Raw genomic sequence first — 12,303 nt, 5'->3', positions numbered from 1 at the left:
AGTCAGTGGTTCTCAAGGTAAGCATATAGGCAACAGAATGAAGATGCGATCCCAGTGATGTCCTATGAATGTTATTGAAATTGTTCATGTTCTTTTTTTTTTGTTGTTAATCCTCACCCGAGGATATTTTTCCATTGAGTTTTAGAGAGAGTGGAAAGGAGGGAGAGAGAGAGAGAAACATCAATGTGAGAGAGAAACATTGATTGGTTGCCTCCCACACAACTGTGACTGGGGCTGGAGGTCGAACCTGCAATCCAGGTACATGTCCTTAACCAGAATTGAACTCCAACACTCTAACCACTGAGACGTATCAGCCAGGGCTGTTTATGTTCTTAAGCGTGATAAACTTAAGACACAATGCATCTAAAAATAAATGTCCTTCTGGGAAATGTATACATTTTTATTTTATATGGAGTCCAGGTTGTTTTATTGTTTAGTTCAAGAAACACTAATTGAGTACTGTGTCAAGAACTGGCTTTATAGTGGTGAGCTAGAGATTTCTGAGACATTCCAGAGAACTGTCCTGAGATTGCTAGGAAAAAGTTGACAGCCACTTTTCCTAAGTCGTAATGAGACTGTTAGATATATCCATTTAAATGAGGGTGTGCCTAATAAGTATTGGGTGAAATGTATTCACGTTAAGGTCATTTAGTCTCAAATTATTTGGTCCAAATCCCTAAGTGGCAATTCCTGATCCTAACTCCCCCACCCCTGCATAGGATCTGTTTTTCCCCCAGTCCTTGTACCTAGTGCCATATATATGGGATAACAAAAATAGTCGTCAGTGTTCCGGGTTGCCTTTTTTCTAGCTTAGAGGCTCAGACTGCTTGTTTTTGTAGAGAGTGTACAGACTGCCTTTTTTTTTTTTTTTTAATACTCACCTAAAGATATTTTTCTTCAGATAGAGTGGGAGGGAGGGAGAGAGAGAGAAACATCCACGTGAGAGGGACACATCTACTGGTTGCCTCCCGCACAACCCCGACCAGGTCCAGAGACAAACCTCAACCAAAGTACATGCCCTTGACCGGAATTGAACCCGAGACCCTTTGGTCCGTGGGCCAACGCTCTAACTGCTGAGCCAGACTGGCCAGGGCCAGACTGATTTTTGTTAAGTGAAAGTCAAGGACTCTGTCTTTCTTTTGTCCTCTTATCCTGGAACCTTGTTGGGATTCACCACTCTACATTGGATAGGAGCTTCTCTGACATGGCTGGACATTTTGGGAGCTGGACTAGAGATTTTTAAGGACCTCAAAGCAAAGCTTTGGCTGTTGGTGTAGAAGAATCTCGTGGCCTTTCCTTTTAGTGGGATTTTGGAGGGGCTGGGAATGAGGCTCTACTGTATAACAAAGAGCTTCTAGTCATTAAATGAAGGAAAAATGATGAAGGGAAACTTGACTATATAATTAATGTAGTAAAAATAAAATTAAATGGGACTAACAAAATAATAAATAAAAGTTTGTTATAAAGTCAGGTAAAGAAAACAATCTCAAGTAGTAAAAAGGTCAATTAACAAATTAAAAAATAAAAATGCCGCCCAGCCAGGGTGGCTCAGTGGTTGAGCATCGACCCATGCACCAAGAGGTCGCTGGTTCAGTTTCCCAGTCAGGGTACATGCCCAGGTTGAGGGCCTGATCCCCAGTGGAGGGGCATGCAAGAGGCGGCCAATCGATGTTCTCTCTCATTGATGTTTCTATCTCTCTCTCCCTCTCCCTTCCTCTCTCCCCAAAATCAATAAAGAAAAAAAATGTTTTAAATAAAAGTACCAAATTTTAAAATAGAGGTGATTATTTTAGGCAGTTAGGTAGAGCTTAAAAGAATAATGCAATTGTTTTTTATGATAGAAATGGTAAATAATTTAAGATAATAATTTCAGAGTAAAGAGAGTGAAATATTTAATTTTTTCTGAATTTCAAAAACGGAATTAACATATATTAAGTATGCTTTGTAGCTGGTGCAGATTTTAAATTGTATGTGCTTCATTAAGCTATTCACATTCTCTGTTCTGTCTTGTGTTAGTTTTGGAATTTATGTCTTTCAGGGAATTTGCCTATTTCATCAGAGTTTTCTGGTGTATTGCCATAAAGCTGTTCATAACATTCTTTTATTATTTTAATGCCTGTAGTATTTGTAGTGATGTCCTTTTCTTAATTTCTGGCATTGGTAGTTAGCATTTTCTTTTATTCTTTAGCTACAACTTTATCAATTTTATTGATCTTTTCAAAGAATCAGCTTTAAATTTTATAGATTTTTTCCCCCTCTATTTTACTGGTTTTTGTTGTTGATTTCCAGTGTTATCTTTATAACTTAGTATTACTTGCTTTGGATTTAATTGGCTCTTCTCTTTCTAGATTCTTAAGGATGAAACTTGGGTCATTATTTTAATTCTTTCTTACTTCCTAATGGAAGCATTTAGTACTATAAATTTCCTTCTAAGCACTACTTAGCTGTATTCCATAGCTATATCTCACACATTTTTATATATAATTCTCAAAATATTTTCTAATTTGCTTTGTGATTTCTTCTTTTACCCATGTGTTACATATCAGTTTGGTTTTTTTTGTCAGTTTCCAAATATTTCTGGATTTTCCTGACATCTTTTTGTTACTAATTTCTGATTTAAAATTCTGTGATCACAGAGCACATATGATTTAATTCTTTGAGAAATATTGAGACTTCCTATGGTTTTCTTTAGTGAATGTTCTATGTGTACCTGAAAAGAATGTGTGTTCTACTGTCCTTGGATATAGTGTGCTATTAGTGTTAATTAAATCAAGTTGGTTGATTATATTGTTTCAAGTCTTATATATCCTTGCTGGTTTTCTTTTTATTTATTACATCAATATCTGAGAGGATTGTTGAAATTTTCAACTATAATTGTGAATTTGTCTATTTCCCTTTTCATTTGTGTTCATTTTTACTTCATGTATTTTGAACCTCTATAATTAGTTTAGGTTATGTCCTCTTGTGAATATCAAGCCTTTATAATTATAAAATGTCTCCTTTTATCTCTGGCAGTGTTCTTTGTCCTGAAGTTTACATTGTGTGATATTAATATGTTTGCTTCAGCTTTCTTAGGATTAGTATTTCTGTTGTCATCTATATTTTTTGATCTTTTAACTTTTAACCTAGTCTGTGTCTTCTTTTGTATTTAGTGAGTTTCTTTTAGATAGCAGATATTTGAGTCTTCTGTTTTGTTTCTAAATCTTATCTTACCATCTTTGCTTTTTAATTGAAGTGTTAGGATCATTTACAATTATGTTATTTTCAATATGGTTGGCCTTAAGTGTGATATTTTGCTCTTTGTTTTTCATTTATCCCATCTGTTTTCTGTTCATTCTTTTCTATTTTCCTGACTTCTTTCTGATTATTTCTTTATTATTCTTTTTCCTCTGTTGGCCTATTAACTATAAATCTTTGTTTTATTTTTATAGTAGTTGCTCTTGGCTTTAAAATATGCATCTTTAATACTCTGTGCTTTAAAATAATGTGCCACTTTTTAGTATAAAGTTTTATAAAGGACACTTTCATTTTCTTCTTGTACCTTCAGGCTATCGTTGTTATACCTTTTATTTCTACATTTATTATAAATTCCACAATTCATTGTTACTGTTTTTACTTTTAGTGAATTTTAAAAATCAGAAAAATAAGTCTTTTACATTTAGCCACATATTTGTCACTTCCAGTGCCCTTCATTCCTTTTTGAGATCTGCGTTCCCATCTGTATCATGTTTCTTTAGCTAGAAAAGTGCCAACAGCCCTGGCCGGTTTAGCTCAGCGTTTGGAGCATCGGCCTGCGGTACAGAGAGACCCGGGTTCGGTTCCCGCTAAGGGCACGTACCTCGGTTGCAGTTTGTCCCCGGCCCTGGTTGGTCGTGAGGGTGGCAGCCACTCGATGTGTCCCTTCACATCGATGTTTCTCTCTCTCTCTCTTCCTCTCTCTCCCTCCCGCTCTATCTGAACAAAAAATGGAAAAATGTCCTTGGGTGAGGATAAAAAAAAAAAAAAAAAGAAAAGTGCCAACATTTCTTGTAGAAAAGATGTGCTGGCAGTGAGTTCTCTCACCTTTTGTTTGTTGAAAACTGTCTTGATTTCACCTTCATTTTTAAAGGCTATTTTTGCTGGTTATCAAATTTTTGATGGATCTTTTCTATCTTTCAGCCCTTGAGATGCCTTTCTGTTGTCATCTATCTTGTATCGTTTTTAATGGGAAGTCAGATGTCATTTTTAGCTTTATTTATCTGTATGTAATGTGCCTTTTTTCTCTGGCTGCTTTATAAGATTTTTCTTTTGCTAGTTCTCAGCAATTTGATGGTGACGGTGTGCCTTGGGTGGTTTGGAGATTCTTGGAGATTCTTAGAAATTTCAACAAATTTGGGAACATTTTAGTCATTTAAAAACACCCCCCCTTTTCGAGTCTCAAATTGTATATTTACACTAGTTGATACTGTCCTACTGGTCACTGAGGCTTTGCTTATTTTTTTAGGTGATAGGTCTTTTTTCCTATTGTGTCTGTTGTGCTCTTATGTCAGTTATACTGTTAGGTTTAGCCAGTGTAGTTTTCATTTCAGCTAATTGTGTTTTTCTTTTTTTAAATATGTTTTTATTGACTTTTTTAGATAGAGAGGAAGGGAGAGAGAGAGAGAGAAACCTTGATGTGAGAGAGAAACATCGATTGGCTGCCTCCTGTACGCCCCCTACTGGGGATCAAGTGGGCAATCCGGGCATGTGCCTTGATGGAATCGAACCAGGACTTCTCAGTCCATGGGACAACACTCAATTCACTGAGCCATACTGGCTGGGCAGTTAATTGTACTTTTCATCTTTAGAAGTTGTATGTGATTATTTTCATATCTTCTGTTTCTTTTCTCATTTTGTCGACACTTTTCTTTAAATTCCTGGACATATTTGTGAAACTCTTATCTGCTAATTTCATAATTTTTGTCATTTATGAGTCTATTTCTGTTGACTGATTTTTTTTCTCCTTCCAGGTTTGGGTCACATTTTCCTACCTCTTTGCATGTCTAGTAATTTTTTTAAAAATATGTTTTTATTGATTTTTTAGAGAGAGGAAAAGAGAGAGAGAGATTGAGAGAGAGAGATAAACATCAATTGGCTGCCTCCTGCATCCACTGGGGATTGAGCCGCAACTTGGGCATGTGCTCTGACCGGGAATCGAACTGGGACCTCTCGGTCCATGGGATGATGCTCAAACCACTGAGCCACACTGGCTGGGCTAGTAATATTTTTGTTAGATGCTGTATATTGTAAATGTTACATCATATGGTATTTTGATTTTGTTGTCTTTCTTTAAAAAGGGTTGAGTTTTTATTTTGTTTTTTTTTTATCCTCACCCTAGGACATTTACCCATACTTTTTGTTCAGATAGAGTGGGAGGAAGAGAGAGAGAGAAACATTGATGTGAAAGGGACACTTGAGTGGCTGTCTCCTGCACAACCCCAACCAGGGCCGGGGACGAATTGCAACCGAGATACATGCCTTTGGCCAGAATCGAACCCACAACTCATTGGTCCATGGGCCAACGCTCTAACCACTGAGCAAAACTGGCCAGGGCCTGGGTTGAGTTTTGTTTTGGCAAACAGCTCACGTGTGTGTCAGACTGATTCTTTCTAGGCTAGTTTTTAAACTCTTAGGATGGATCTAGACTTGCCTTTATTCTAGGCTTCTGTATTTAGTCCTCTACTAAGGCGTGACCCCTCTAGGGTCTCTGTCAAATGCCTGGATGGAGATTTATTCATTAAAGTTCCTCCACTCTGGCTGATTGGAACTCACATCTCTCCCAACTGGGTATCAGCTGTGGGAACTGTTCAGTTTTAAGCTCCCTAATTATTTGTTGTTTTTTCTCTTCAATGGTTTGTCTTTTCCCAGCCTTATAGAATTTCACCCTACAGATTGGTTTTCAGTTTAAGACTCGAAGTAAACGCCTATACAGATTTCTAGAGCTATTTCTATATGTGTTGCTCCTTCCTCTCTGGTGCTCTGCTCTGCAAATTTTAGCCATCTCAGCCTTCCCAAACCCTGAACTCTGTCACTTCAATCTGTTTAGTTAGCCCACTGGGCTCTGCTTACATTCTTTCTCCTAATGTCACAGTTTGGAAAGTGCCTCCAGGCAGAAAGCCAGGGCCTTCATAGGATGCACCTTTTTGGTTCCTTCTCTGAGATCACAGTGTTGTAGTCAAGGCCTGCAACAGTTGCTTCACATATTTTGCCAAATTTTCTTGTTTATAATGGGAGGGCAAATCTAGTACTAGTTGCTTCATCATGACCTGAAGTAGTAGTTAAGAGGTACTGTTTTTATCTTCAGTTTTCAGAAAAGGAACCCAAGGCTCAGAGATGTTTAAGGAATTCTTCGTCCTATCACCAGGTGGGCAGTCCTTTTGTTTGTCTCTTTAAAGCCATGTAATTCACCAGAAGCTACATTGAGCCTTGTCTGCTCTAGACCTGGGGTTGGCAAACTTTCTCTGTAAAGGTCCAGAGAGTAAATATTTTATGCTTTCTAAATTTCATATTTGTAGGTATCATGTTCTCTGTTGTTTTCTTTTATAGCCTTTTTAAAATGTAAAAACCACCCCTATCTAGTGGGCCATGTAAAAACAGGCCATGGCTGCCCTGGCCAGTCTGGCTTAGTGGTTGGAGCATCGGCTTGCGGACCAAAGGGTCATGAGTTTGATTCTCAGTCAGGGACATGTACCTGGATTGTAGGTTTGATCCCCAACCCTGGTCGGGGTTGTGTGGGAGGCAACCATTCAGTGTGTCTCTCTCACATCGATGTTTCTCTCTCTCTCTCTCTCCCTCCCACTCTATCAAAAGAATCAATGGAAAAATATCCTTGGAGCCCTGGCCAGTTTTGCTCAGTGGTTAGAGCGTTGGCCTGCAGACCAGAAAGTCTTGGGTTCAGTTCCCGCTACGGGCACGAACTTTGGTTGCAGTTTGTCCCCGGCCCCAGTTAGGGTTGTGTGGGTGGCAACAACTGATGTGTCTCTCTCACATCTATGTTTCTTTCTCTCTCTACCTCCCTCTCTCCCTCCTGCTCTATCTGAAGATAAATGCAAAAATGTCCTCCGGTGAGCATAAAAAAAATTCTTGGATGATGATTAACAAATAAATATAACTATTAAAAAATAAAACGGGCCATAGCAGGATTTGGCCTGTGGGTCATAGTTTACTACCCCCTCTCTATACAGTGCTTTTAATACCTTGGATTTTCTTAGGTCCCCCTTACCTATCAAAACTCATATATTGTCTATATTATTCCCTCAGGCTCTTGCTAGCAGCAAGATTTATACAGCTTTTGGTTCGGGGTAGGCACATTCATCATTATTTCAGTTTTCAAATGAAGAAACTATGACATAGAAAGGTTAAGTCCTAGACACACATTTAGTAATTGTCTAATAGAAACTTACTTTGACTTAGCTCTGTCTGATGCTAAAGACTTTCTCCTTCTCTGTACAACCCCACTACCCAATCTCATAACAGTTGAAGCTGTACACCATACTACCTCTAGGACTGACAGAATAACTAATTTGGTAAATTTATGCAAGATATTAGTGGTTAAAAATGGCATATTGGCCCTCGCCGGTTTGGCTCAGCAGTTAGAGCGTTGGCCTGCGATCCTGAAAGACCCAGGTTCGGTTCCCACTAAGGGCATGTACCTCAGTTGCAGTTTGTCCTCTGCCCTGGTTGGAGTCGTGTGGGTGGCAACCACTCGATGTGTCTCTCTCACATTGATGTTTCTCTCTCTTTCTCTTCCTTTCTCTCCCTCCCACTCTGAACAAAAAATGGAAAAATGTCCTTGGGTGAGGATTTAAAAAAAAAAAAATGGCATACTGTGTTTCTCACTCATGAGAATTACAAAATCATAGGCCTTCAGAGTTAGGAGAAACACTAAAGATATCAAATCCAGGCTCTTGCTGAAGTTGGAATTTCTTCAACAGCATCCTTGTCAACCGTGCTGCTTATATTTAAATACTTTGACTGCCTCTGTGCAGCCATTCCTTTTGGTCTTGCTTTCTGGAATAACCCAAGCACAAAGCTGTTTGTTCTCTACATGAAAGCTCTTCATATGCCCTGCCTTTCAGTATTGACCAGACTTTATTTTTCTCCAGTGGCTTCTCATAGACACTAGCTTCTATTTACCTTGTGGCCTAGTTTCTCTTCTCTTTATTTCAGTTTATCTATGGTCTTATAAATACAATGTTCAGATAGTAGAAGGAATTGACTGTTGATAAACACAGCAACATGGCTGAATCTCAAAAACGTGCTGAGTGAGAGAAACCAATAGAAACACAGAAAATACATACTATTGGATTCCATTTATATGAAACTCTAGAAAAGTTAAATCTATAGTGACAAAAAAGGCAAATCAGTGGTTGCTTGGGGCTGGCTGTGGGTGAGGGTGATTGGAATGAAGCACAAGAAATTTTTGGAATGATGTTCTTTATATTGGTGATGGTAGTTACATGGGTGTATAAACTTGTCAAATTTTATCAAACTACATTAAAGTGGGTACATTTTATTGTGGCATGTCTTAATAAAGTTGATTGAAAATATAGAGTTCTCAGAAATTAATGTGATACTAGTTGTGGTTTCCTCAGTACAGAATATAATTAAACTATTACTTCTATCTATCTGGATACCTTGCATTCCTATGAATACTTACCTGTTTTAAGGAACTCCTTCATATTATTGATACATCGTAAATCATACTTCACTAAAACTTCTTTCATATGTATTATTATCAGCCTAAGTATAACTCTTTCTCCTACTTTTACAATTGATTCTTTAAATTTTTAAAATTTATTGATGAATGAAAGAGAGAGAGAGAGAGAGAGAGAGAGAGAGAGAGAGAGGAGGATGGAGAAGAGAGAGAGAAACATCACTTATTTATGCATTCAATGGATTGAACCGGCAACATTGGAATATTGGAACCCCACTCTAACCAACTGAGCTACGCATCTGGGACACTGCTGTTGATTGTTAAAATATATTCTCTGTGCTCCCAGACCACTTTGTTCATACACAAGCTTGTGATAGTAGCATTCACCTAGTTGTGTTGAGGTTTTTCTATTTAAGTGTCTGTCTCTCTCTGATTAGACAGACACTAAGGCCTATGCAGAGCGTTAGTCCCTTTGAATCCATGGATGCCAGTGTAGTAATTGAGTGTTAAAAACAATAAATGTTGTTTGGTTAAATGCTAATGAATAAAGGAGTAAACTTATTCTTTTCTTTTTTTAAATATGTTTTTATTTATTTTTTTAGAGAGAGGAAGGGAGAGAGAGATAGAAACATTGATGAGAAACATTGATCGGCTGGCTGCCTCCTGCACACCCCCCACTGGAGATCAAGCCTGCAACCCGGGCATGTGCCCTGACCAGGAATCAAACCAGGACCTCTCAGTCCATGGGACAGTGCTCAATCCACTGAGCCAGACCGGCCAGGCTAAATTTATTCTTTAGAACCTATCTCTAATACATATACCTCCTCCAACCTGTGTTTTCTGATTTTCTACTGCTCAAAGCTAGGTGTAGGTGTTTATCCTGGCTGCATCACTAATACCTTTACTTATCCATTGTAATATCTATTATGTGCACTGTTTTCATATTTAAGGATATTCACTACACTATTATTTATAGTAGTATAAAATGGAAACAACTGTCCAACAATAGGGAAATAAATGCTTAAATTCTGATTCATTATAATACTGGAGTCTATGCTATCATTAAAAATATTTTAAAAGAATTTTTAAACATTGGGAAAATATTTCTGAAACAAGGATAAGAGAAAAGAAGATGCAAAAGACTATATATTTAGATTTCCTGGTTTTAAGAAAAGTAAAATTACTTGTATACACAAATGGAAAAAAGACCAGTATATTATAGATGTTAAGAGTGCTTATCTCTTTGTGTTTCTATGTATGTGTGTGGGGGGGTGGGAATTAGAGATTTTATTTTTTCTTTCTTTCTTTTTTTTTTTTTTAATCCTCATCTGAGGGCATTTTCCCATTTTTGTTCAGACACAGTGGGAAGGAGAGAAAGGAAGAGAGGAAGAGAGAGAGAAACATCAATGTGAAAGGGACACATGGAGTGGCTGCCTCCCGCACAACCCCAGCTGGGGCCAGAGACAAACCGCAACTGAGATATGTGCCCCCAGCGGGAATTGAACCCGGGTCTCTCTGGACCGCGGCCGATGCTCTAACTACTGAACCAAACCGGCCAGGGCTATTCTTTCTCTTTTTTGAACTTTCCAGAAAACGTGTTATTATAAACAGGGAAAAAAAGTTATTAAAAATAGCCCTGGCCAATTGTTTTTTTTTTTAGATTTTTTTTTTAATTTAATTTATTTTTCTTACAGATGTTTCTCCTTTTTCACCCCACTGATTCCCCCTCTCCCCCTCCCTTCCCACCCTCTCCCCAGCTTTGTTGTCCATGTCCGTTTTTCATGCATACATGCATATAAGTTCTGTGGTTTATCTTCCCCACCCCCAATTCTGGGGATAGTCAGTCTGTACCCCACTTCCACGTCTCTGGGGCTACCCCATTTCTCAGACTGTTATGTTCATTATATTCCACAAATAAGTGAGATCATGTATTTGTCTTTCTCAGTTTGGCTTATTTCGCTTAGGATAACACTTTCCAGGTCCCTTCCTGTCGTCTCAAAGGATAAGAGATCTTTCTTTATTACAGCTGCATAGTACTCCATTGTGTATATGTACCACAGCTTTTTTTATCCATTCGTCTACTGACGGACACTTGGGCTGTTTCCAGATCTTAGCTATTATAAATAGTGCTGCTACAAACATGGGGGTACATATATTCTTTCTGATTGGTGTTTCAGGCTTCTTAGGGTATATTCCTAGAAGCAGGATCACTGGGTCAGATGGAAGTTCAGTTTTTAATTTTTTGAGGTAACACCATATTGTTTTCCATAGTGGCTGCACCAGTCTGCATTCCCACCAGCAGTGTACTAGAGCCCCTTTTCTCCACACCCTCACCAACACTTGTTTGAAGCCCTGGCCAGTTTGGCTCAGCGGTTAGAGTACCAGCCCATGGGCCGAAGGGTCTTGGGTTTGAGTCATAGTGAAGGGCATGTACCTGGGTTGCAGGTTCTATCCCCAGCCCCTGTCGGGGTTGTGCGGGAGGCAACCAATTGATGTGTCTCTCTCCCCCTCCCTCCCTTTCACTCTATCTAAAAATCAAAGGAAAAATATTCTTGGGTGAGGATTAATAACAACAAAAATTGTTAAAAATACAATTGAGAGGAGACTGAGACATGACAACTAAATGTAATGAGGGATCTTGGGACAGAAAAAGGACATTCATGTAAAAACTGGGGAAATCAGATTACAGTCTGTAGTTAATGTGTTTCAGCAACATTAATTTCCTAGTTTCACTGATTATACCATGGCTACGTAAGGTATTAACACTAGAGAAAGCTGGGTGAAGATGATATGTGAACTCTCTATAATATCTTTACAACTCTTCTGTACTAAAAATGTATCAAAATGAAATGTCAAAATAATACAATTGATTGTTAATGGGATTATATGCTCCTTTGAGGATAGAGACTGGGTCTTGCTCATTAAGGCATACCTTGGGCCATATCAGGCATACCATAGATGCTTATTAAATATTTACTAAATGAATACATTGAGGTAAAATTATATATTTTCTCAGTTACTATCATCTTAATTATTTTGACTTGGGCTTCAACCTCTTAAAGTGATATTAAGTCCTAGTGTGTCATCATTCATTCATACACTACTTTGTTGTTGTTGTTAATCCTCACCCAAGGATATTTTTCTATTGATTTTTAGAGTGAGTGGAAGGGAGGGAGGGAAGGAGGAAGAAAGAGAGAGAGAGAAACATCAATATGAAAGAGATACATCAATTGGTTGCCTCCCAAAAGACCCTGACTGGGGCCAGGGATCGAACCTGCAACCCAGGTATGTGCCCTTGATCGGAATTGAACCTGTGACCCTTTGGTTGGATGCACTAACTTTTGAGTCAAACTGGCCAGGACTATACACTAAATTTTTGTTGAGTATTTATCAGGTAGTATCTAATATGCTAAGCCCCACAAACTCAAATACAGTCCCCTAGCACTTGTGAGGTAATGAGGAGAGAAGATGTGCACAGATATATATAACAAAGGATGACTGTGATAAGTACTACAAGAGAAATACCCCCCCAAAAATATCTTAAGGAGGTAGGGGGAAGACAGCATATTCATTTGGGAAATTAAAAAATGTTTATAGCAGGAATGCTTATTTGAATAAGAAATGTAATT

The 12,303-nt window shown here is 38.3% G+C and overlaps 1 protein-coding gene across 11 annotated transcripts in view; it reads left to right on the top strand.

The window, feature by feature from the left end:
• Positions 1 to 12,303, top strand: part of TNRC6B (trinucleotide repeat containing adaptor 6B) — a 281,369-nt gene that overhangs the window by 21,021 nt on the left and 248,045 nt on the right. The window contains exon 2 of one of the 11 annotated variants that reach the window (XM_036252294.1): positions 6,323 to 6,382. The exons of the other annotated variants lie outside the window; for them this stretch is intronic. The gene's annotated coding sequence lies outside the window, so the exon portion shown is untranslated. The remainder of the gene's footprint in view (positions 1 to 6,322; positions 6,383 to 12,303) is intronic. 11 annotated transcript variants of the gene reach the window in all.

This window comes from Molossus molossus, unplaced genomic scaffold (genome assembly GCF_014108415.1).
Source record: "Molossus molossus isolate mMolMol1 unplaced genomic scaffold, mMolMol1.p scaffold_m16_p_10, whole genome shotgun sequence".
In the NCBI taxonomy this organism is placed as follows: Eukaryota; Metazoa; Chordata; class Mammalia; order Chiroptera; family Molossidae; genus Molossus; species Molossus molossus.
Note: the sequence above shows the minus strand (reverse complement) of the source record. Positions and strands in the feature narration are given on the sequence as shown.